Genomic DNA, 21,356 nt, shown 5'->3' with positions numbered 1-21,356 from the left:
ACTGTGCTTCAAAATGTCAAACAACATCTGTTTCCCATTTCTAAGAATTACGGAGCTTTCTCTAGCCCTTTAACCCCTTAGCCCACATTGTATCTGTCCCTTCATAGTTTATGGTCTTTATCTTCAGAAGCCTTTCAGTAAGTGAAACCTGATATAGAAAGTGAATCTCTTCTTTAGGTTCTCTCTGAGGATTAGGGACGAGATTTATTAGAACAACACTGCTCGTGCTACGATGCTTTAGGGTTGTGTCAACATTTCAATTATAAACCCCTGCTTCCAGGGGTGTGCACACCATCCATTAGAAAAATAATTATCTAGCTTCAAATTTGGAAAGTGGGGTAGTGATTTGAAGATCCACGTTCAGCTTGTGAGACTTTAGAAGACGCGTGGGATTGCCTTTTCTAGGTGTAGAAAAGTCTATCCCAGAGACTACGTTTTATACTTCAGACTGTGCCCCACGGCCCAAGCAAAAATGTCATGCTGAGATTGTAAGTAAAATAGTCAGAGCTAAAAATCCATATACGATCATGCGAGGAAAAGGCAAAATGGGTCGATGCTTCCACATGTCTTCTGAGAACAAGGCAGAAGTTCTTCTGTCGTGCGTAGCAGTAGGTTGGCCACATTCTTCTTTCGAATGTAACGTTAGATCAACCGCTCATCTCGGGTTTCTTTTAAGTGATCTGCACCAAACCTTTCTGCCATCTAGACGAAAGCAATGGCCGACATGTCTCGCCGAAAAGCATTGGGGAATCAAGGACAGTCAGCAACAAAGCTGGGAACGTATTTGAAATTATCTCATTTATCCTCCTCCTCAGTCCTGTCTCCCATCTCCCTCTGCTCCGTGCCTTCTGGCCGCCCTCCTCATGCTGTGGCCTCAGTGTGTCCTCCTCATTCACTGCCTTGGTGCTAAGACTCCATCCCTTCACCATCCCTGCCACCTGGCATCACCCTGCATCCTGAGCACCTGACTGGTCCAGAACCACATATCACGTTGTAAAGAACCTGCCGGGTTCTTAGTGATTTCCTAGCAGCTGCTAATTTTTACATGTTTGTCTGTCTCAAAGATGTTTCTAATGTTTTCAAGGAGCACAGCTGGAATTTAGGGCATCCTACAGGCACAAGAAAAAGAAGTTTTTAAGTAAAGGTCCTGAAAGTATTCTTCAAAGAACATCATATATGAACAGTCATTAAAAGGTTTAGACAATTTCTCAATTGTTCTATACCCACGTGGAGACTCAGTCATAAACTACAAGTTCCATAAGAGCAGGGTTTTGTAGTTTTGTTTTCCACTAAACTCCTGGCATATAAAACATTGTATATACTCAATAAATATCCAGTGAATAAAGGGATAAATTAATTAATGAACATATCAAATACCTCTTGATCAACTAACTCAAAGACGTCATTGTAAGTCACCTACAGATACCTTTCCTCAATGCAAAAAAAAAAAAAAAATCAATTGCAATAAAGAAATGACTGCGGATATGTTGGCATCTCGGGTGAGGTGATACAAAAGATAATCTCATAAGAAATAAGTGAGTAACTAAGAGAAATAGCCCAGAGTAATAATCACCCTTTTTTCTGGCTTTTAAGTACCACTCAAACCTTTACTATGTAGAATTTGAAACTGAAAGAAAATCTAACTTTTCTGTCACCCTGAGTGTCTCTCCTGTTTCTCAAATATGAAAAATATCTCAAATCGGTATTTTTTAAATATGCAGTGCTTTGCCAATGTAGCCAAATAGATTGTAAGCGCTATGAAGGCAAGCCGATATCATTTTTTTTATATACCTACAAAGGTCCTGATGGTGGGCTGTCCCCAGAATGTGTGAAATAAAGGCATATTATGTTGGATTGTGTCTTAAGAATCAAGGCTCTCTTCCCCGCTCCTCTGTAGCCAGCATTTTATCTAAACTGCTAATGAGCCCCAGAATCTGCTTTGAGTTTCATCTACTCTCCCTTCTTCTTCCAAGGTTCAGAAAATGCAAGAAAAAGAGATAAAAGAAGATGACATAGAAAGAGAAACATCCTGACAGTCAGACCTTAGGTACTTAGATGACATAATAGGAGCATTTGAAGAAACTTCATGTATGGCTTCTCTAAATTTTCTAACATAAACCAGTATTCCCTTCATGAAGAAAATGTCATATTTATTTGTTATAATGAAGTCTCATGCCACAGTTGGCTAAGAAACGTATCTTGGCCACTGAGCCACTTCTGGTCTGTTCCTTTGCTCCCTGTCCCTTGGAATAACTGGATCAGAAGGTCCCAAAGGCATTTCCACAGCTGATATTCCAAGCTATTGCACCTTTTTTTTTTTTTTTTCAGACAGAGTTTTGATCTGTTGCCAGGTTGGAGTGCACTGGCATGATCTGGGCTCACTGCAACCTCCGCCTCCCTGGTTCAAATGATTCTCCTGCCTCAGCCTCCCAAGTAGCTGAGACTACAGATGCATGCTACCACATCCAGTTAATTTTTGTGTTTTTCAGTAGAGATGGGGTTTCACTATGTTGGCCAGGATTGTCTCGATCTCTTGACCTCGTGATACGCCAGCCTTGGCCTCCCAAAGTGCTGGGATTACAGGTGTAAGCCACTATGCCCGGCCTCTTCTGTTATTTCTACGTGGCCTTTCTGCAGAACTAAAAATACACTGAAGTTCCCCACTTCAACTCTCTAATTCTGTTTCAATTAGCAGACAGAGTTCTGATTCCTTCCATGGAAACTAAGGGTGTTCATCTCTTGGAAGTTGCATTCTGTTAGTAAATTGCAAAGAGGGACACCCTCTAAGCAGTACAAAAAAAAAATGCATTGTGCTCCTAAGTGTTTGTGTCTTTAGTATTAATAGCAATTTGTTCATAAGAACAAGAAAAAAATCTCCACGCACTGGCACAACCAGAGTCTGATTTCATTCCAGCAACTAACAACGACAACGACAACAACAACAAAAGCAAAGCCCTTTTTTTTTGGTTTAATTAAATTCTTTCAAGCCGTGTGGAGCAATACTGCTGGGTAGATCTTGTAAGAAGAGATAATTAAAACACAAACAAACTAGTTCTTTCATTTGGAATAGCAGCGACTGCACATGCTCAGGACAGCTAGCCCTAACAAAATCCCAAAGGATTCTTAGTATGCAAACCCAGTCGGCTTTAGAAACAGGTTCAGCAGTTTGTTATAGAGCTAGAAACCCCTTCACACTGGGAATCGGGTGGGATATCTCTGGAAAGTCAGACTTTTTCTGAGACATCGCCAAGGAGCTGGGCAAATGAAATGATGCCTTTGGCAACGGGCTCTCAGCCGACTCATGGATCTCAAACAAGAGCTTTTTCACTCTGCCGTCTTGGGCTGAAGTCAGGCAATGAGGAATCTCTAGGCCTTTTCAAAGGAGAATTAACGTGAAAGGAGAGAAGAACGTTTTTATACTCATAAGTGTGTTTTCCCCAAAATGCTAGTAGAAGCTGTTTTCAGAATCCAAGTGTTATATGTTCTGATTGGAAGTGATATCTAAACCTCACCATACTATCTGTGATGTTTCCAGGGGACTGTCCGTAGAGTTGACAACCTTATTAAATGTAGTAAAGTGTACTGACCTTGGGAATTCTCTGTGATAAACTTTGAGATAACACAGCATTTGGAGTGAGATCCACCAAAATTAGAACTGTGCCTTCTCATGAGAGCTTGGCAAAGGCACAATACTTTCTGAGCATCCGTCTTCTCTTGAAGGTAAGGACAAGGATAGCTGGCCTTACAGCAGATGTTTGTCATGCCAAACTCCCGTGGTCCAACTGACTTCAGCGTAGCTGTGATGGACAGTTCTTGACTTATTTAAAAGTGTTCTACTTTGAGCCTGGCAAGGTGGCTCACACCTATAATCCCAACACTTTAAGGGACAGAGTTGGGAGGATAGCTTGAGGCCAAGAGTTTGAGACCAGCCTGGACAACATAGTGAGACCCACCCCCCATCTCAAAAAAAAAAAAAAAAAAAGCCAGGCATGATGGTTCACACCTGTAGTCCCACTCAGTTTGGAGGCTGAGGGGGAAGATCCCTTGAGCCCAGGAGTTGAAGGCTGCAGTGAGCCATGATCATACCGCTGCACCCCAGCCTGGGTAACAGTGTGAGATCCTATCTTGAAAAAAAAAAAAAAGGGTGTTCATCCTTGTAAGCCCCGGTATCTGTGGCTTCTCTGCCTCCTGGCTTTCTCTGAAGGCTTTGGAGGTTACTCAGTTCACGCACAAGCACAGCCTATTCTCCCTGTAGGAGAAATAAGGACCCCTCCCTGGGCAACCCTGAACCAGCGCAGGACAGAAATCAGGGGACAAATGCCCTGCCTCCCAGTTCTCCAGTAGGACAATTCTGACATGGTTTTTCAGTGGCCTTTTTCCTGTACCTGTTCTATTCTACACTCCCTCACTTCCAATGCTTGCGATCAATTCCCAAGAGAATAAACTACTGGCACCCGAGGGTCTTGCTTTGTCACCCAGACCCAAGTGAGTTCTGTCACCCAGGCTGCAGTGGTGCCAACCTGGTTCATTGCAGCCTCAAACCCCTGGGTTCAAGTGGTCCTGCCACCTTGGCCTCTTGTTTCAGGTTCTACTTTAGAGGAGACAAACTGAGATGTTTCTTATTCCTTTCTCCATGTCTGTTGCATGGGTTAAATATGATAACAGATGGAAAGGCTTCTTTGCAGACTCTAAATGTATGGGCAAATGTTAGTTACAAATATTAAAAGTGTTTCTAGCTATTATTGGGATCTAAGTTTAAACTGAAAACGTTGATTGTTACTATTTTGTGAGTTACTTCTATTACAAACACGTTGTACTTGTCAGATTTATAATAAACACGTTTGGGGCACCAAAGTATGTGGCACTAGAGAAAAAAATCAGTGAACAACTTTGGTGGATGGAATTACCCACATCCGATAAGGCTTCTGTAACTTCATTCTTGTTTGTTGTTTTTTGTTTTGTTTTGTTTGTTTGTTTGTTGAGATGGAGTTTCACTCTTGTCACCCAGGCTGAAGTGCAATGACATGATCTCAGCTCACTGCAACCTCCACCTCCCAGGTTCAAGCGATTCTCCTGCCTCAGCCTCCTGAGTAACTGAGATTACAGTCACCCCTCACCAAGTCTGGCTAATTTTTGTATTTTTAGTAGAGGGTTTCACCACATTGGCCAGGCTGGTCTTGAACTCCTGACCTCAGGCGATCCGCCTGCCTCGGCCTCCCAGACTGCTGGGATTACAGGCACAAGCCACTGCACCCGGCCCTGTAACTTCATTCTTGTGTGGCAGGTCCCTGGAAAGTCTGTCCTGGCATCATTCTGCCATCTAATTCCTACTTATCCTTCAACTCTCAACTCATTCATTCATTCATTCATTCATTCATTCACCAGTGTTTCTTGAGCATTGCTATATGCCAAATTTAGGTATGCTTGAGCTGGAGTGCAACAGCACAATCTCAGCTCACTGCAACCTTCACCTCCTAGGTTCAACTGATTCTCCTGTCTCAGCCTCCCAAGTAGCTGGGATTACAGGAAAGGGCCACCATGCCTGGCTAATTTTTTGTATTTTTAATAGAGACAGGTTTTCACCATGTTACTTGGACTGGTCTTGAACTCCTGACCTCAGATGATCTGCCCCCTTCGGCCTCCCAAAATGCTGGGATTACAGACGTGAGTCACCGTGCCCGGCCAAGTCATTATTTTTCTAGCAGCTTTATTGTGAACCCATCTAAACCATGCTTTTGGTGTACTATCCTCATGTTTTTTTTTTGGCACATAACAGAAGCCACCAACATTTTTTTTTTCTTTTTCTTTTTTTTTGAGAGAGTCTCACTCTGCCGCCCAGGCTGGAGTGCAGTGGCGCGATCTCGGCTCACTGCAAGCTCCGCCTCCCGGGTTCCCGCCATTCTCCTGCCTCAGCCTCCCGAGTAGCTGGGACTACAGGCGCCCGCCACCTCGCCTGGCTAGTTTTTTTGTATTTTTAGTAGAGACGGGGTTTCACCGTGTTAGCCAGGATGGTCTCAATCTCCTGACCTCGTGATCTGCCTCGGCCTCCCAAAGTGCTGGGATTACAGGCTTGAGCCACCGCGCGGCCCCAAAATTTTTAAGGTGAGTAATTTTAGCTATTACCTACAGCCTCACTCCTAGGCTAAAATTAAAGTATGTCTGAGGCCACAATCTTCCATATATGTGGTTACTTATTACATAATTTTTATTAGCAAGTATATTGGTTTACAGGGGCTACCATCACAAAGTAACACAGACTGGATGGCTTAAACAACAGACATTTATTTTCTCACTGTTCTGGAGGATGGAAGTTTGATTTTAAGGTGTCTTCAGGCTTGAATTCACTCTGAGTTCTCTCTGGCTTGGGGATGGCCACCTTTTCTCTGTGTCCTCAGAGGGTTGCCTCTGTGTCCTAATCTCTTCTTACAAGGGCATCAGTCCTATTTTTTATTTGGATATGACCTCACTTTGCCTTAATTACTTTTTACAAGCCTAATCTCTAAATACAGGCACATTCTGAATTCCTGGAGGTTAGGACTTCAATATATAATTTTGGGGGAGGGACACAATTTAGCCCAACACAGCAAGTAGACCAGTGTGGACACTCTATTGTGTAAGCTTGCTGAGGACCTAGCTCTCCATCCTTCTAGATACTCTGACATCACTGCTTGAAAGATCCGTTGAGGGCTGACACAGGAACATTTCAAAGGCAGCCTGCTGTCACTCTTGTTGGCATCAGACCACCAGAAATCCTTTTAAGGAATGGAGCCTTAGAGAATGATTTAGAAACTTGAGGAGAATATTCCTAATGATAAAGTCTAGGCTTCATTGGATTCTATAACCTATTCTCATAAGCGTGAAGGGTATCTAAAGTATTTTGGCCAATCCACATAACTTTAGTTTCACCAATGAGCCTCTCTCTAACATCTATCATGCTAATTACAAAGCTACTCATTTCCCAATAAAACCCATCCCTGCTGTTTATTTGGCTCAATAGCAGAGCTCAGGTCCTAAGATTTTTTTTTTGAAGACAGGGTCTTACTCTGTTGCCCAGGCAGGAGTGCAGTAGTTCTACCATAGCTCACTGCAGCCTTAAACCCCTGGGTTCAAGCAATCCTCCTGCCACAGTCTCCCAAGTAGCTGGGACTCTAGGCATGGGCCACCATGCCCAGCTAATTTTTTTTATTTTTATTTTTTGTAGAGACAAGGACTCACTCTGTTGCCCAGGCTGACTAAGATATTGATGGCTGAAGTACATCACACTGGCTTCCCGTAGAGTGTAGCTTTTCTGATTCTATAACCAGATTTCTGATTCTATAACCAATTCTAGATAACCAGCCCCAAAGTGTGAATGTTTAATTTCAGTGACCAACAGCTGCCAGAGTTGAAGTTTAAATGAACCAGTGCGTTCATAAGACCAAGTAGGCACATCCATGCATAGGTGCATCACAGAACACCACTCTTCAGGCATTTTTTCCATCCTAAATTCTACCAACCTGCTGCATATCTTGTCGTTTTTGACCATGCTCTCCCTCAACCTGGCAGACTCAGCTTTCCGCTGGTACCTACTCACTCCTACACACCCTCCCAATCCCAGCTAAAATATCTCTGAGTCAGAGATTCCATTCCTGAGTCCGCGGCTAAATCAATTTGCCTATTGTCCTCATTCATAGTACCCTGCACTTTTTCTCAGCATGCATAAGACAACTTCCATCAGTTATTTGTTTGTTAAATGTCAGTCAACCATGAGGGTTCATGAGAGCAGAAGTTATGTCAGTTTTTCTCACCATTGTAATCCCAGGGCCTGACATTGATTAATTCCCTTAGTCGTCCACTAAATCAATAGATGTTACTTGAGCACCTACTATGTGCCAGAAGTGAAAAGACATGTCTCTGTCTTCATGGAACTTACTGTCTGCTAGAGAAGAGGACATGTAGACATGTATGAAGACTGCCTCTGACCTCAGCCCATGGGGTGGTGAGTCCCCTGACCCTCTTATTTAAATCATATCGATCACACTGTCTGGTGTTTATTTACTTGCCTCTCTCCTCCACTGGACAATAAGTTTGAAAGGGGAGACATTTTGGGGTTTGCTTCTTTGTCCCCACTATTTGGCTTGAATGTTAGACACATGGTAGGTACTCAGTAGGTGTTTGTTAGATAAAGTCCAAAGTCACATATCACAGTGCTGGGATATCTGGTCACTGCGATAAATCTATCAAGAAAACACTGAATTGGTGGGTACAGTGGCTCATGCCTATAATCCCAGCACTTTGGATCACTTGAGGTCAGGATTTCAAGACCAGCCTGGCCAACATGGTGAAACCCTGTCTCTACAAAAAAATACAACAATTAGCCAGGCATGGTGGCGGACACCTGTAATCCCAGCTACTCAGGAGGCTGAGGCAGGAGATTCACTGGAACCAAGGAGGCAGAGGTTGCAGTGAGCCGAGATCATGACACTGCACTCCAGCCTTGGTGACAGAGTGAATCTCAAATAAATAAATAAATAAAAGCACTGAATTTAGGAATGATATGTCTCACCATCTTTTTTTTTCTTTTTATTGACCTTTTTTTTTTTTTTTTTACATTTCCACTGGCAGTGTTCATTCCCCAATGCAGACATAAGGAATAAATTAATTTAAGTGAACCAAGACACTAACATTTGCAAAAGGCTTCCCAAAGTATCTGTTTCCATTGGCAAATGCGTCCTGACAGACTCTGAATGAAAAATTTGGACTGGGACGTACCTAACTTCAACTGGAAAGAATGTCTCCTCTTAACTAATACATGGATTTCAACTAACGTTTGTGGACTTTCTGGAAAAACTGGCACCAGGCCTCGGAGACACAACCTGTTCACAGCTTCAATCCACCATACAGACGTGAAGCCATATTTTTAAATTATTAGGGAAACATTTATGCACTTACGGAGATATTCATATTTCCTTCCTTCCTTCCTTCCTTCCTTCCTTCCTTCCTTCCTTCCTTCCTTCCTTCCTTCCTTCCTTCCTTCCTTCCTTCCCTTCCTTCCTTCCCTCCCTCTTTCCTTCCTTTCTTCCTTCCTTCCTTCTTTCCTTCCTTCCTTCCTTCCTTCCTTCTTTCCTTCCTACCTTCCTTCCTTCCTTCCTTCTTTCCTTCCTTCCTTCCTTCCTTCCTTCCTTCCTTCCTTCCTTCCTTCCTTCCTTCCCTTCCTTCCTTCCCTCCCTCTTTCCTTCCTTCCTTCCCTCCCTCTTTCCTTCCTTCCTTCCTTCTCTCCATCTCTTTCTTTCTCTTTCTTTTTCTTTCTTTCCTTCCTTCCTTCCTTCTCTCCATCTCTTTCTTTCTCTTTCTTTTTCTTTCTTTCTTTCTTTCTTTCCTTCCTTCCTTCCTTCCTTCCTTCTCTCTGTCTCTCTCTTTCTTTCTTTCTTTCTTTCTTTCTTTCTTTCTTTCCTTCCTTCCTTCCTTCCTTCCTTCCTTCCTTCCTTCCTTCCTTCCTTCCTTCCTTCCTTCCTTCCTTCTATCTTTCAAAGACGGGGCCTCACTATGTTGCACAGTGGCTATTCACAGGCACAATAACAGTGCATTACAGCCTTAAACTCCTGGGCTTAAGTGATCCTCTTGCCTCAGCCTCCTAAGTAAGTGGAATGACAGGCACTCATATTTTTTGAATCTCTAGCTGGAAAACATAATCTAAGAGTGGACTTTTGTCTCTTTGATATAGTTTTATTATAAGGCTTTGCACTTTAATTAATTTGATTGCAGTTTTTTAAAATGAGAAATTCCTAGACACTGAGACTCTTTAAGAAAGAAATTAGATTGAACATTTAAGTAAATTCTGACTTGGAAAATAATGGCTTAAGTAGTCACTATGACTTTAAACCACTAAGTGAATCCCTCACTATAATTTTTTGTACCATCATAAATTTTGCAAATACTTTTATTTTAATTTCAGGATGGCTTAGCAAATAGATCTGGAGTGGTTTTAGGGATAGGCAGTTTGCCCAACTGCCAAAACTTACCACCCAGATCATTTGTTAATGCCTGAAATTATACTATTAAAAAGTTATCCCTTTGGCCTAAGGCTCAGTTCCCTGCTAAAATGCAAATGTCCCTGGGAAAGACAATACTTAAAATAGTGATGGTCATTTATCCCTAACCCTTGTCTCAATGTTTAAATAGAGAAAGGAAAAGATGTGATACTTAAACTACATGAAAGAAAAGGCTCTAGTAAAAATAAATAAATAAATAAATAAATAAATAAATAAATAATAAAAAAATAAAAAATCTAGATGTGCTAAATCGACAGGACACTTTTTCCTAAACTTTGCCCTGAAGGAGATTTGGAACATGTGATTGAGCTGGGCAATGCAATCTTACTGGCCTACATGTGGAGTATAGGAAAAAAAAAGAAAAAAAGAAAATCTTTCTTGAAACACTTCTTGATGTTTCTCTCATTACTGACCCAATCATAATAAACAGCTGATAATCTCAAAGTAAACTGCTTTGATGTCTGTTGTTTAATATTAAGCTGCTGTATTTAGCATTACTAGATAAATCAATTTGTTCCTGGCCAACACTGAAATTACAGAACCCAAAAGGGCTATAGGAAATTCTCCTAGGTAATTGATACATTTAGCTGAGTCAGTGCTGAATTAAATACTTGGTGATGGGATATAAAACCTAGGAGCCAACCAACCGCGTATGACCAAAAGAGAATCACCCGTGATTGCCTCACAAAATCAAGGTACCGAATATCCTATTCAAATTGCATCTTGAGGCTTGAAGAAGAAAGTTGAGTATAAAGTCACGAAGGGCTGGGCGCAATGACTCATGCTTGTAATCCTAGAACTTTGGGAGGCCAAGGTGGGAGAATCACTTGAGCTTAGAAAATTAGAGTCAAGCTTGGGCAAAACAGTGAGATATCGTCTCCAAAACATGAAAAAATAAAAAAAATAGCCTGGCATGGTGACATGCCTCTGTAATCCCAGCTACTCGGGAAGTCAATGCAAGAGGATTGCATGAGCCTAGGAGTGAAAGACAAGCCTTGGCAACAGAGTGAGACCCCATTTCTGTTTATTAAAAAAAAATTAATAAAGCCACTAAGGTGATTAGAAAGCAAGTTACCTGTAACCTCATTAGAGGACTTTCCCTCAATTCCATTTCCTGCCCTGGCTACAAAAGGACAATGTCATATTCCTACTCTTCCTATGCGTGCGTCTTTTCCTTCCCTTGCAGAAAGAGATGGCCACCATGAACTCTGGGCACTCTGCTGAACCTGCTCAGCACCCAGTCTTCTCCAACTGAGGCCAAGTCTCCAGACTAAGGCTTCCCAGGGCACGACCGTATGTCTGTGCCACAAGGTGATGGTTAAACGGAGTATAGGCCACACAAGGTATCAGCAGCACGGAACACGAGCACTAGATAGCCACTCTGCACCCTCAGTCTCTCTTGAACAAGAAATGCTTACTGTGGCGATGCCTCACAGTAAGGTAATATAGTTTTAAATTTTCTGCTCTCAAGACAAATTGATTGTTAGTGTAAAAGCTCCAGACTTTGAGGAGGCCATATTTGTGAAAATCTATTATTTAAGGAACAAGCCTGAGAAACTATATTTCTGTATCATAAAAACCTTGATTAAGACAAAGCTATTACTTACACAAATAGCTTAGAGAATAGAAAAGTTAATATACACATTAGTGTTATTAATACACAGCAACCTGAGACTAAGCCTTCATAGCAGCGAATGAATTACGTCAGGTCAAAGTGATCCAATTTGCCAGTTTACTATCATAAAGACAAGAGGATAGCAGGTCTCATGCTTCTAGGTGCCCACTAGGTATTTTGAACACTTATTTAAGCCAGTCACAAATTAGACCACTTAATTTCTCAGTCAAGTTTGATTTAACTACAGATGAATGGGGATGATCTTAATTTCTTACTTACCAAAACCATCAGGTCTAATAACATTCATAAATTGACTTTTTTACCCTTTGTTAGTAAATTCAGGCAACAGCCACTTATAAATGACATCGTAGCATTTTTAGGTGGTAAGATCACTCTGTTCCAAAAGAAAAATAAAACAGTAGCCCTCCTCCAGGTCCCAGTGGCCTTTCCTTCTGCCTTCTAATCCGGAGTAGTTCTACTTTCTAATGCCCAAGGCACCCCCTTCTCACCTTCCTCCCATGGCCTCACCTCCCCACTGATATTTTCATATTACCCCTGCCCTCTCCAATCAAAAGGAGAAACTTTAATAACCCAGGACTATTTTAGACCAAGACTAAGGTATGTGTGCCTTAATATGCCACTCCCTCTAGAATGTTTGTAGTTGAAAACACTCTGGACCCCACTGGCCATCTCCTGGTGGAAACTGGGGGGATTGATGAATACACAGGAATCCCATCACATGGCAGGAATTGCTAGAGGAGTGATATGGTTTGGCTGTGTCCCCACCCAAATCTCATCTTGAATTGTAGTCCCCATAATCCCCACATGTCTTGAGAGGGACCAGGTAGAGATAATTGAATCATGGGGGCAGTTTCCCCCATCCTGTTCTCATGATAGTGAGTAAGTTATCCTGAGATCTGATGGTTTTATAAGGGGCTTCCCTCTTCACTGAGCTCTCGTTCTTCTCCTTCCTACCACCACGTGAAGAAGTACATGTTTGCTTCCCCTTCTGCCATGATTGTAAGTTTCCTGAGGCCTTCCCAGCCATGCTGAACTGTGAGTCAATTAAACCTCTTTCCTTTATAAATTACCCAATCTCAGGTATGTCTTTATTAGCAATGTGAGAACAGACTAATACAAGGGGTTTTCACAGAGATCACTTCATCTAATACTCAAAGTGACTCTTTTCAGTCACCCTGAACATCTCTCTTTTCGGAGGTTAAATAAATTTGCTAAAACCACATATCCAATAAACACCAGTTTCAGGACTCCAACCTGAGTCTACCTGACTCTCACTCTACCGCTTATAGACTTTTTGCTATGCCACGCTTAACTCAAATGAATCTCTAATGGGAGAATGTTACTAATCTAATGGGAGAATGTCCACAAAGGTGAGTGATATTGTTGATCGATTAAGTCCCCTGAGTGGCAGTAAGTCACCACCCCTGCATCTCTGCTTGAGGCTATCTTTCCCTGCTTGTGTGTTTTCTTTGCCACTTTCGAGCTTCAACGCTTTTCCCATTCCAGCCTAGACCTGTGTTTTTTTAAATCCATCATTATTCAGTCATTCTTTAGAGGGGAAATCCTCTCAAGACCTCAAGGCACCGTATAGAAAAATATTGCATAATGAACAATAAACATTTGGATTACCAGGAGGGCACACGTAAGAAGGCTGCATTCTTTCTTTCTTCTAGTCCTAGGGGAAGAAGGGAAGTTTTATGAAGCTGAACCGGGCTCTTTTCCCATAGCTCCCACCAGTCTCCCTCTCACTCCTACTGAATATGAAGCCTCCATTGGACAGATTTTCTTACTTGTTTTCCCCCCTGCCAACCTAGTAAAATGTGGATGTGGATCTATTGCTTTACCAGCATTTAGAGGACATTCCCCTGTCCCAAACCATAAGTCTTCACTGCTTCTCCAAATTAATTTAAAACATCAAGGAAACAACCGTGAGTCCTCCAGGAGGCAATTAATGTGTCTCGTTAGAGCAAGCTGTCTGATGCCACCCACCTGACTGACTGAGTTGCCTTGTTGACTGTCTCTAGCCTGATCAGAGGCAAAGCAAGAAGGAACATTAAACCTAACATGGACCACAGTGCCTAGAGACATAAGCATGAAGATAAGTGGAGTGAACAGTAGAGACTGTTCCAACGTGTCTTCGGTAACCAGGCATTATGGTTCAATTGTATTTCCCTCTCCACCCCAAAAATATGGGTACACTAGAGTCCTAATCCCCAGCACCTTCATATGTGACCTTATCTGGAGATAGGATGTCTCTACAGAAGTAATCAAGTGAAAACGTGGTCATTAAGGTGTCCCACAATATGGATAATATGACCTTCCCTATGATGTGTGTCCTTATAGAAAGGGAAAATTTGTATACAGAGACAGACATGCGTAGAGAGAAGATGATGTGAAGAGTCACAGGGAGAAAGAAGATAGCCCTTTACAACCCAAGGAGAGATGCCTGGAACAGACCCATCCCTCACAGCCCTCAGAAGGAACCAACTCTGCCAACACCTTGACCTTAGACTTCAGCCTCCAGAACCAAGAGACAATAACTTTCTGTTGCCTAAGCACCCCAAGTCCGTGGTACATTGTTACAGCAGCTCCAGCAAACTAATGTACCAAGACACTAAGTTAACATAACTGGACAGTTGGTGAGTGCTCTCAAACCCTGGAAATATATTATCTTCTCAATGCAAAAAGAATAATGGAGGGTAAATCCTCCAGCCCATTAAGTAGTGTTCCTATCCTAGGAGAATGGGGTAAAGAGTGTAAATCATCCCAAGATCACAAGTTAGATGTTAGCTTTGGGATTACAATGTGGACTGAGAGTCACAATCCCCAGTGTATTTGCTGGACAGTGGCCTTCATTAGTTTCAGAACCTAGTCTGGAAGTTGCTTAATCTAACAGGGATGATATTATTGAGTTGTGTCTTAAGATCATTGGCTACAAAGTATGTTGTATGGAAAGTAATTGCTGGCCAGACACAGTGACTCACATCTGTAATCCCAGCACTTTGGGAGGCCAAGGTGGGAGGTTCACTTGAGGCCAGGAGTTCAAGACCAGCATGGGCAACAAAGTAAGACCCCTTCTCTACAAAAAATCAAAAAATTAGCCTGGAGTGGTGGCGCACACCTGTAGTCCCAGCTACATGGCTGAAATGGGAGGATCTACTGAGTCCAGGAGGTTGAGGCTGCAGTGAGCCATGATCATGCCACTGCACTCTAGCCTAGGCTGCAGAGTGAGACCCTGTCTCAAAAAATAATAATAATAAAATAAAAACAAAAAACAAAAGTAAACAAAAAACAAAAAATGAAAAACAAAATAATTGCTAAGCAAATAGCAAACAAAGGAATTCTGATGAATTCTTCCGGTTATTCCTTTTACATAGAAGTATTCACTTTACACAATGTAATACTTACCCCTCTCTCTTTTCTTCCCTATTGGGCCCTGTATTTGTTTCCTGGGGCTGCTATAACGAATTACCACACATTTGGTGGCTTAAAGTAACAGAAACGTATTATCTCATGACTCTGGAAAACAGAAGTACCACATCAAGCTTCTGGCAGAACCCCACTCCCTCCAGGGGCTCTGGTGGACAATCAATTCCTTGTCTTTTCCAACTTTGGGTGGCTGCGGGTGTCCTTGGCTCATGGCCACATCACTCCAATCCCTGCCTCCATATGCACCTTGCCTTCTTCTCTGTGTGTGTCTCTATCTAATCTCCCTCCACTTGTCTCATAAGGAAACACACAACTGCATTTAGAGCCCCCCTGGATAATCTAATGCAAGCTCTTCTAAAGACCCTTATCTTCTGCTCAAGACCCACATCTTCTCAAGACCCTTATCTTCTATCTCAAGACCCACATCTTCTGCTACATAAGGTGATATTCACTCTTTTGCCATATTCACAGGTCCTGAGAGTTAGGAATTGAATATAACTTTGGGAGACCTTTTCTTTGTTCTGCCTATTACAGGTCCAAACCACCAGCCTCTTAGGTTAACTTTTGGAAGCTTATCTTTTAAAGGTCATCAACGTAATGTTTATTTCAATGCTAGTCCCAGACCTCATGCAAAACTGCATGTAAGACTTGAAAGACTGAGACTTAACTGTTAACTTGAGTCATAGCCCTCTTTTTATCCTCTTTGTTTATAACACTTAGCTAGGTTTTTTTTTTTTTTCTTTTTTCAAAAGGTAAAAATATTGGTTCTCAATCATCTTGAGATCTGATAAGGGTAATAAGAGAAAGCAAGTCTTCAATCCTCATTTGTACTCTTTCTTTTAGATTCACCAGCATTCTGGTCAAGGATATAAAAGCACATTTATAAGATGCCTTAGCCTTAGAAAATTTGTACAAAGCTGTGTATTTTTCTCCTCAGTTGCCAGGGCTATAACTGAGCTCTACTTATAAGTGTACAGTTTCCATGTTTTCACATGCTCAGAGACTTTAATGTTCATATATTATTTTTCTCTGTAAACCTATTATTGTACACATTTTTCTCTCTTTTGCTATTTTTTTGTTGGCCTCAGTCACCCCAATCCTTTTCTCTCTAAAACCACAAAGCACCAGAGAACAAACCGAAGGGAAATAAGAACTTCTAAAAGTATTCCGGAAACAAAAAATGACTCTAAAATTGAACTTACAGTTTTGCAAAAGGTGATATTTGGGAGAATGATAGTTACTTGATCTAATATTTGAATAAATACTATCTGGCATTGAGCATAATTTCAGATTTGTTACCAAGGAATGAATACATATGTATATTTTTTTCTGGTAATTCAGAGAATGTTTTAAATATGATACAGATATGTAAATGTATTTAGAAGTGTCGTTCAGGACCAAGAATCATTTGCTACACTTGGAGTGGCAAGGCTTTAGAAAGTTGGTGATACTCAACCCTCGCTGTATATTAAAATCTTCTCAGAGCTTTTTAAAATAATACCAGTGCCTGGACTCCACCCCAAAACAATCAAATCAGAATTTCTGAGAGTAGGGGTATTGTTGTTGCTGTTGTATTTGCAAATCCCACAGATGATTCTAATCGTGGAGCACATGTTGAGAATACAGATTCAGTATTCCTTCTACCGATGAGGAAATCAAGACCTACGGAATGAGGTGATCTGCCTACTTTCTGCCTATGGATGTGACCAAGAATACCAAAAGAAAAGGCTGCAAATAAGCAGCAAGAAATAGTAAATAATTTAAGATAAAATTATTGTAGAGAGAAGCAAGGGAGACTGCCAGCAGCAGCAGAAATGGCTCTCTGGCTGCCAAGGGTGAGGATTGTGAAAATGTAAATCCTGCTTAAATCCTTTATCGCCCGACTGTGTGCATACTAGCAAGCCGGCTTTAGAAAAATATATCTATGAAACTGCTTCCTAAAAGTTTGAGGTTTGCAGGAAGCAGGGCAAGAGAACAAACTCTGAAATTCCAGAACTGGCTAGTTAAGGAAATAAAAGCTGGGGAATCTCAATAGAAAGTAATTTCACCGTGTTAACTATCTTTGTGCCTGTTTGTGTTGTTTTTAAGTTCTACTGTAATTTGTATATATTCTTATGAGAGTTGGTGAGTTGAAATATTTACCATCTGATGAGAATTACGACAAATTTCCTGTCACCATTTTCCATAGTCTGATTGTCACCATTCCCGCAAACAAAAGAAAAAAAAGCTAAAAACTATTTTAAATTGATTAACGGCAATTTTGTAACATGAACTTTTTCCCTTGGATGTAACAAATCGCTTGATTATTACTTGATTCATATCAAAATAGGCTGTAAATTCCAGTTTCTTTTTCTTTTCCCAGATCTCTCCCCTGGCCTGCTATTCTCGGGAACTTTCATCCAAGGTTTTGATGTGCTAATTTGCTCATCAGTACCCACTAGCCTTCCTTGGTTTAATTAATAAATATTTCCTGTTGACAAAGGAAGGGGAAACAGAAGTCTAATTCATGAATTTCATCATTGTGTTTCCCCCCACTGTGACCCTCACTTGAAATTGGTCTTGCGTCTTATCAGCCGCTCCGTTTTAGGCCTTGTCATTTGCATATCAAATATATCTTTGTAAGCAGGCTGCTCGCAGCCCTGCCCTGCAGACAGTTACAGAACCAGCTGCCCACTGGAGGGGCAGGGAAACATCTGTAAACCCACTGTGATTACAGGAGAAGAATGAGAACAGAGGATTGCCCTACTCTCCTCTTCAGAGTCTCTCCTCCAGAAATCCAGGTCTTCTGGTGCCCTGTTGTCATACACTTGGTGTATGTATTTATTTACTTATGGAATTTTTACTCTGAGTATTTACTCTTCTGAAATTAGAATGGTAACACAAGATGCTCTAAACCTTCCATTTGACTTTCTCGTCTTCAAAACCTCACCTAGCCACTAAGGATGCTTTAGTGGATCCTGATAGGGACATAACGCAAAAGCATTATCATTACAGAGAATTAGGATACATCAGAATGATCTGACTTCACTATACTAGCTGACTTCAATATAGCTTCCCTTGAAACTATTTTGTTTTCTCTCAGTTAAGGATGGGCTGACAGTGGCTACTGACTCAAATTAAGTCCCCCCTCCCCCCACCTTTTTTTAGAACTTAGGAAGTTGGTTTACAAAATTACTAGCAGCACCGTAATTCTATTCCCATCCTTCATGTTTGACCTGCCCACATTTTTCAATCCACCCCCTTCCTAGAATTCACCTGTTATTGTTTACCTGACACCAGGTGTTTGTAAGATTCCTCAGATGTAATATGCAAACCTCTGGCAGGGTGAAAGATGTTTCAAAGATTTTAGAACTGTGTTCCTAAGTTGTTTGATTCATATGGCCCACATATCTGAAGAGCGCTTTAGAGATGTGATCTCAGGCACTTGAAAACACAATAACCAACCCAGAACCAGCCCTAAGGCTAATGTCTAGCCTTTTTCTTTTTCTTTTTTTTTTTTTTTTTTTTTTTTTGGAGACGGAGTGTCACTCTGTCGCCCAGGCTGGAGTACAGTGGTGCAATCTCGGATCACTGCAACCTCCGCCTCCTGGGTTCAAGCAATTCTCCAGCCTCAGTCCCCCAAGTAGCTGGGACTACAGGTGCCCGCCACCACGCCTGGCTACTTTTTGTATTTGTAGTAGAGACAGGGATTCTCCATATCGTTCAGATTGGTCTCAAACTCCTGACCTTGTGATCCACCCACCTTAGCTTCCCAAAGTGCTGGGATTACAGGCATAAGCCACCGCGCCCGTCCTGATGTCTAGTTTTTAAGAGGTCCATGCACAGCCCGAGAAGCAGGAGAAAATAATGCCATGGACTATATTAATTATTTGCTTAGAAGTGGCAATATTAGAGTGGAAAGATACACGTTGGTTCTATTCACTGTACTGAATAAATTAGGCAGTATTGAAAAAAAAATACTGTGCTTCTTTATCTCAGGCACTATTATCTACTGCACTATAATTTGGTGTAGTAGCAAGAGCACTCCATTTGGAGGCTGAAGATCTGAGTTTTATTTCAATTTTGCCACCAATTAAACATCTGCCATTTGAGCAAGTTCCATTCCACGTGTGGACATCCGTTTCTCCACTGCAATATGAGACACACAGATTATATGGACAGCTGTGAACCTCAGACTTGTTACCAAGTGCTCCTTAAAAAAGATTTAGGGACCAAAAAAAAGGAGCTTCTCCGCTCCTTCTGGAATCTCCGCCTGGTTCAGCCTACCTGCCTCCACTCCTGTCTCCACCATATCCATCAGGGTGACCCAGAAGTCCTACAAAGTGTCCACCTCTGGCCCCCAGACCTTCAGCAGCCACTCCTACACAAGTGGGCCCGGTGCCCGCATCAGCTCCTCGAGCTTCTCCCCAGTGGGTATCAGCAGCTTCCAGGGAGGGCTGGGGGGAGTCTATGGCAGGGCCAGTGGCATGGGAGGCATCCCTGCCGTCACAGTCAACCAGAGCCAGCTGAGCCCCCTTAATCTGGAGGTGGTCCCCAATATCCAGACCGTGCACACCCTGGAGAAGGAACAGATCATGACCCTCAACAAGTTTGCCTCCATCATCGACAAGGTACGGTTCCTGGAGCAGCAAAACAAGATGCCGGAGACCAAGTGGAACCTCCTGCAGTAGCAGAAGACAGCTCAGAGCAACAAGCACAACATGTTTGAGAGCTCCATCAACAACCTTAGGCGGCAGCTGGAGACTCTGGGCCAGGAGAAGCTGAAGCTGGAGGCGGAGCTTGGCAACATGCAGGGGCTGGTGGAGGACTTCAAGAACAAGTATGAGGATGAGATCAATAAGCATACAGAGATGGAGAATGAATTTGTCCTCATCAAGAAGAATGTGGATGAAGCTTATGTGAGCAAGGTAGAGCTGGAGTCTCGCCTGGAAGGGCTGACTGACGAGATCAACTTCCTCAGGCTACTGTATGAAGAGGAGATCCGGGAGCTGCAGTCCCAGATTTCGGACACGTCTGTAGTGCTGTCCATGGACAACAGCCCCTCCCTGGACATGGAAAGCATCACCGCTGAGGTCAAGACGCAGTACGAGGAGATCGCCAGCCGCAGCCGGGCTGAGGCTGAGAGCATGGACCTGATCAAGCATGAGGAGCTGCAGACCCTGGCTGGGAAGCACGGGGGTCACCTGCGGAGTACAAAGACTGAGCTCTCCGAAATGAACCGGAACATCAGCTGGCCCCAGGCTGACACTGAAGGCCTCAAAGGCCAGAAGGCTTCCCTGGAGGCCACCATCGCAAATGCAGAGCAACGTGGGGAGCTGGCTGTTAAGGAGGCCAACACCAAGGTGTCCCAGCTGGAGGCCGCCCTGCAGCGGGTCCGGCAGGACGTGGCGCGGCAGCTGCGTGAGCGACAGGAGCTGATGAACGAACGTCACGCTGGCCCTGGACATGGAGATCGTCACCTATAGGAAGCTGCTGGAGGCCAGGAGAGCCGGCTGGAGTCTGGGATGCAGAACATGAGTATCCATAGAAAGACCACCAGCGACTATGCAGGTGGTCTGAGCTCACCCTATGGGGGCCTCACGAGCCCCGGCCTCAGCCACGGCCTGGGCTCCAGCTTTGGCTCTAGTGCGGGCTCCAGCTCCTAACCTGCTGGTGAAGGTTATGAAGACGATCGTTGAAGAGGACGTGGTTATGAAGAAGATCGAGACCCGCGATGGGAAGCTGGTGTCCGAGTCCTCTGACGTCCTGCCCACGTGAAGGGCTGCGGCAGCCGCTCCCAGCCTGCCCCTCCTGCGGCTGCCCCAGAGCCAGGGAGGGAGGCCGCTGGGAGACCCACCCGAGGCTCAGCCCACCCGCCGGGGAGTTTACTGCCTGGTCACCCCCCTTGCCCATGCCTCAAGCTACAAAACAATTCAATTGCTTCCCCACCGCTCCCCACCCAGCCCCAAAATAAAACCTCAGCTAGCTCTGGGGGAGGGGGGAAAGAAAAAAAAAAAGAAAAAAAATTATGTGGCCAGAGATTTTGAGAATTACAGTGTTGCACACATATGTACGCTTGCTCAGAGATTCACAATAAACTTTAGCATACCAAATGCCTCCATGAGACATTCTAATAAAGCTTTACAAGGAACACCAATTTAACTGTTTTGTGTTTCCCAAATATATTTTACCAAGAATCCTGTGTGTGTTCTAAACAGCTTGGGCAGCACTGGACAAGATTTCCTAAGGGCCTTCCAGCTCTAATTGGTCCTGGTCGAGTT

General features: G+C 42.9%; 1 pseudogene; it reads left to right on the top strand.

Annotated features, from left to right (window-relative positions):
- The first annotated feature begins 527 nt into the window (after positions 1 to 527).
- On the top strand, positions 528 to 20,853 carry LOC126962194 (keratin, type II cytoskeletal 8-like; annotated as a pseudogene).
- The last annotated feature ends 503 nt before the right edge of the window (positions 20,854 to 21,356 follow it).

The sequence above is a fragment of the Macaca thibetana genome, chromosome 9 (genome assembly GCF_024542745.1).
Source record: "Macaca thibetana thibetana isolate TM-01 chromosome 9, ASM2454274v1, whole genome shotgun sequence".
Classification (NCBI taxonomy): Eukaryota; Metazoa; Chordata; class Mammalia; order Primates; family Cercopithecidae; genus Macaca; species Macaca thibetana.
This window is presented reverse-complemented; position numbering and strand designations above follow the sequence as displayed.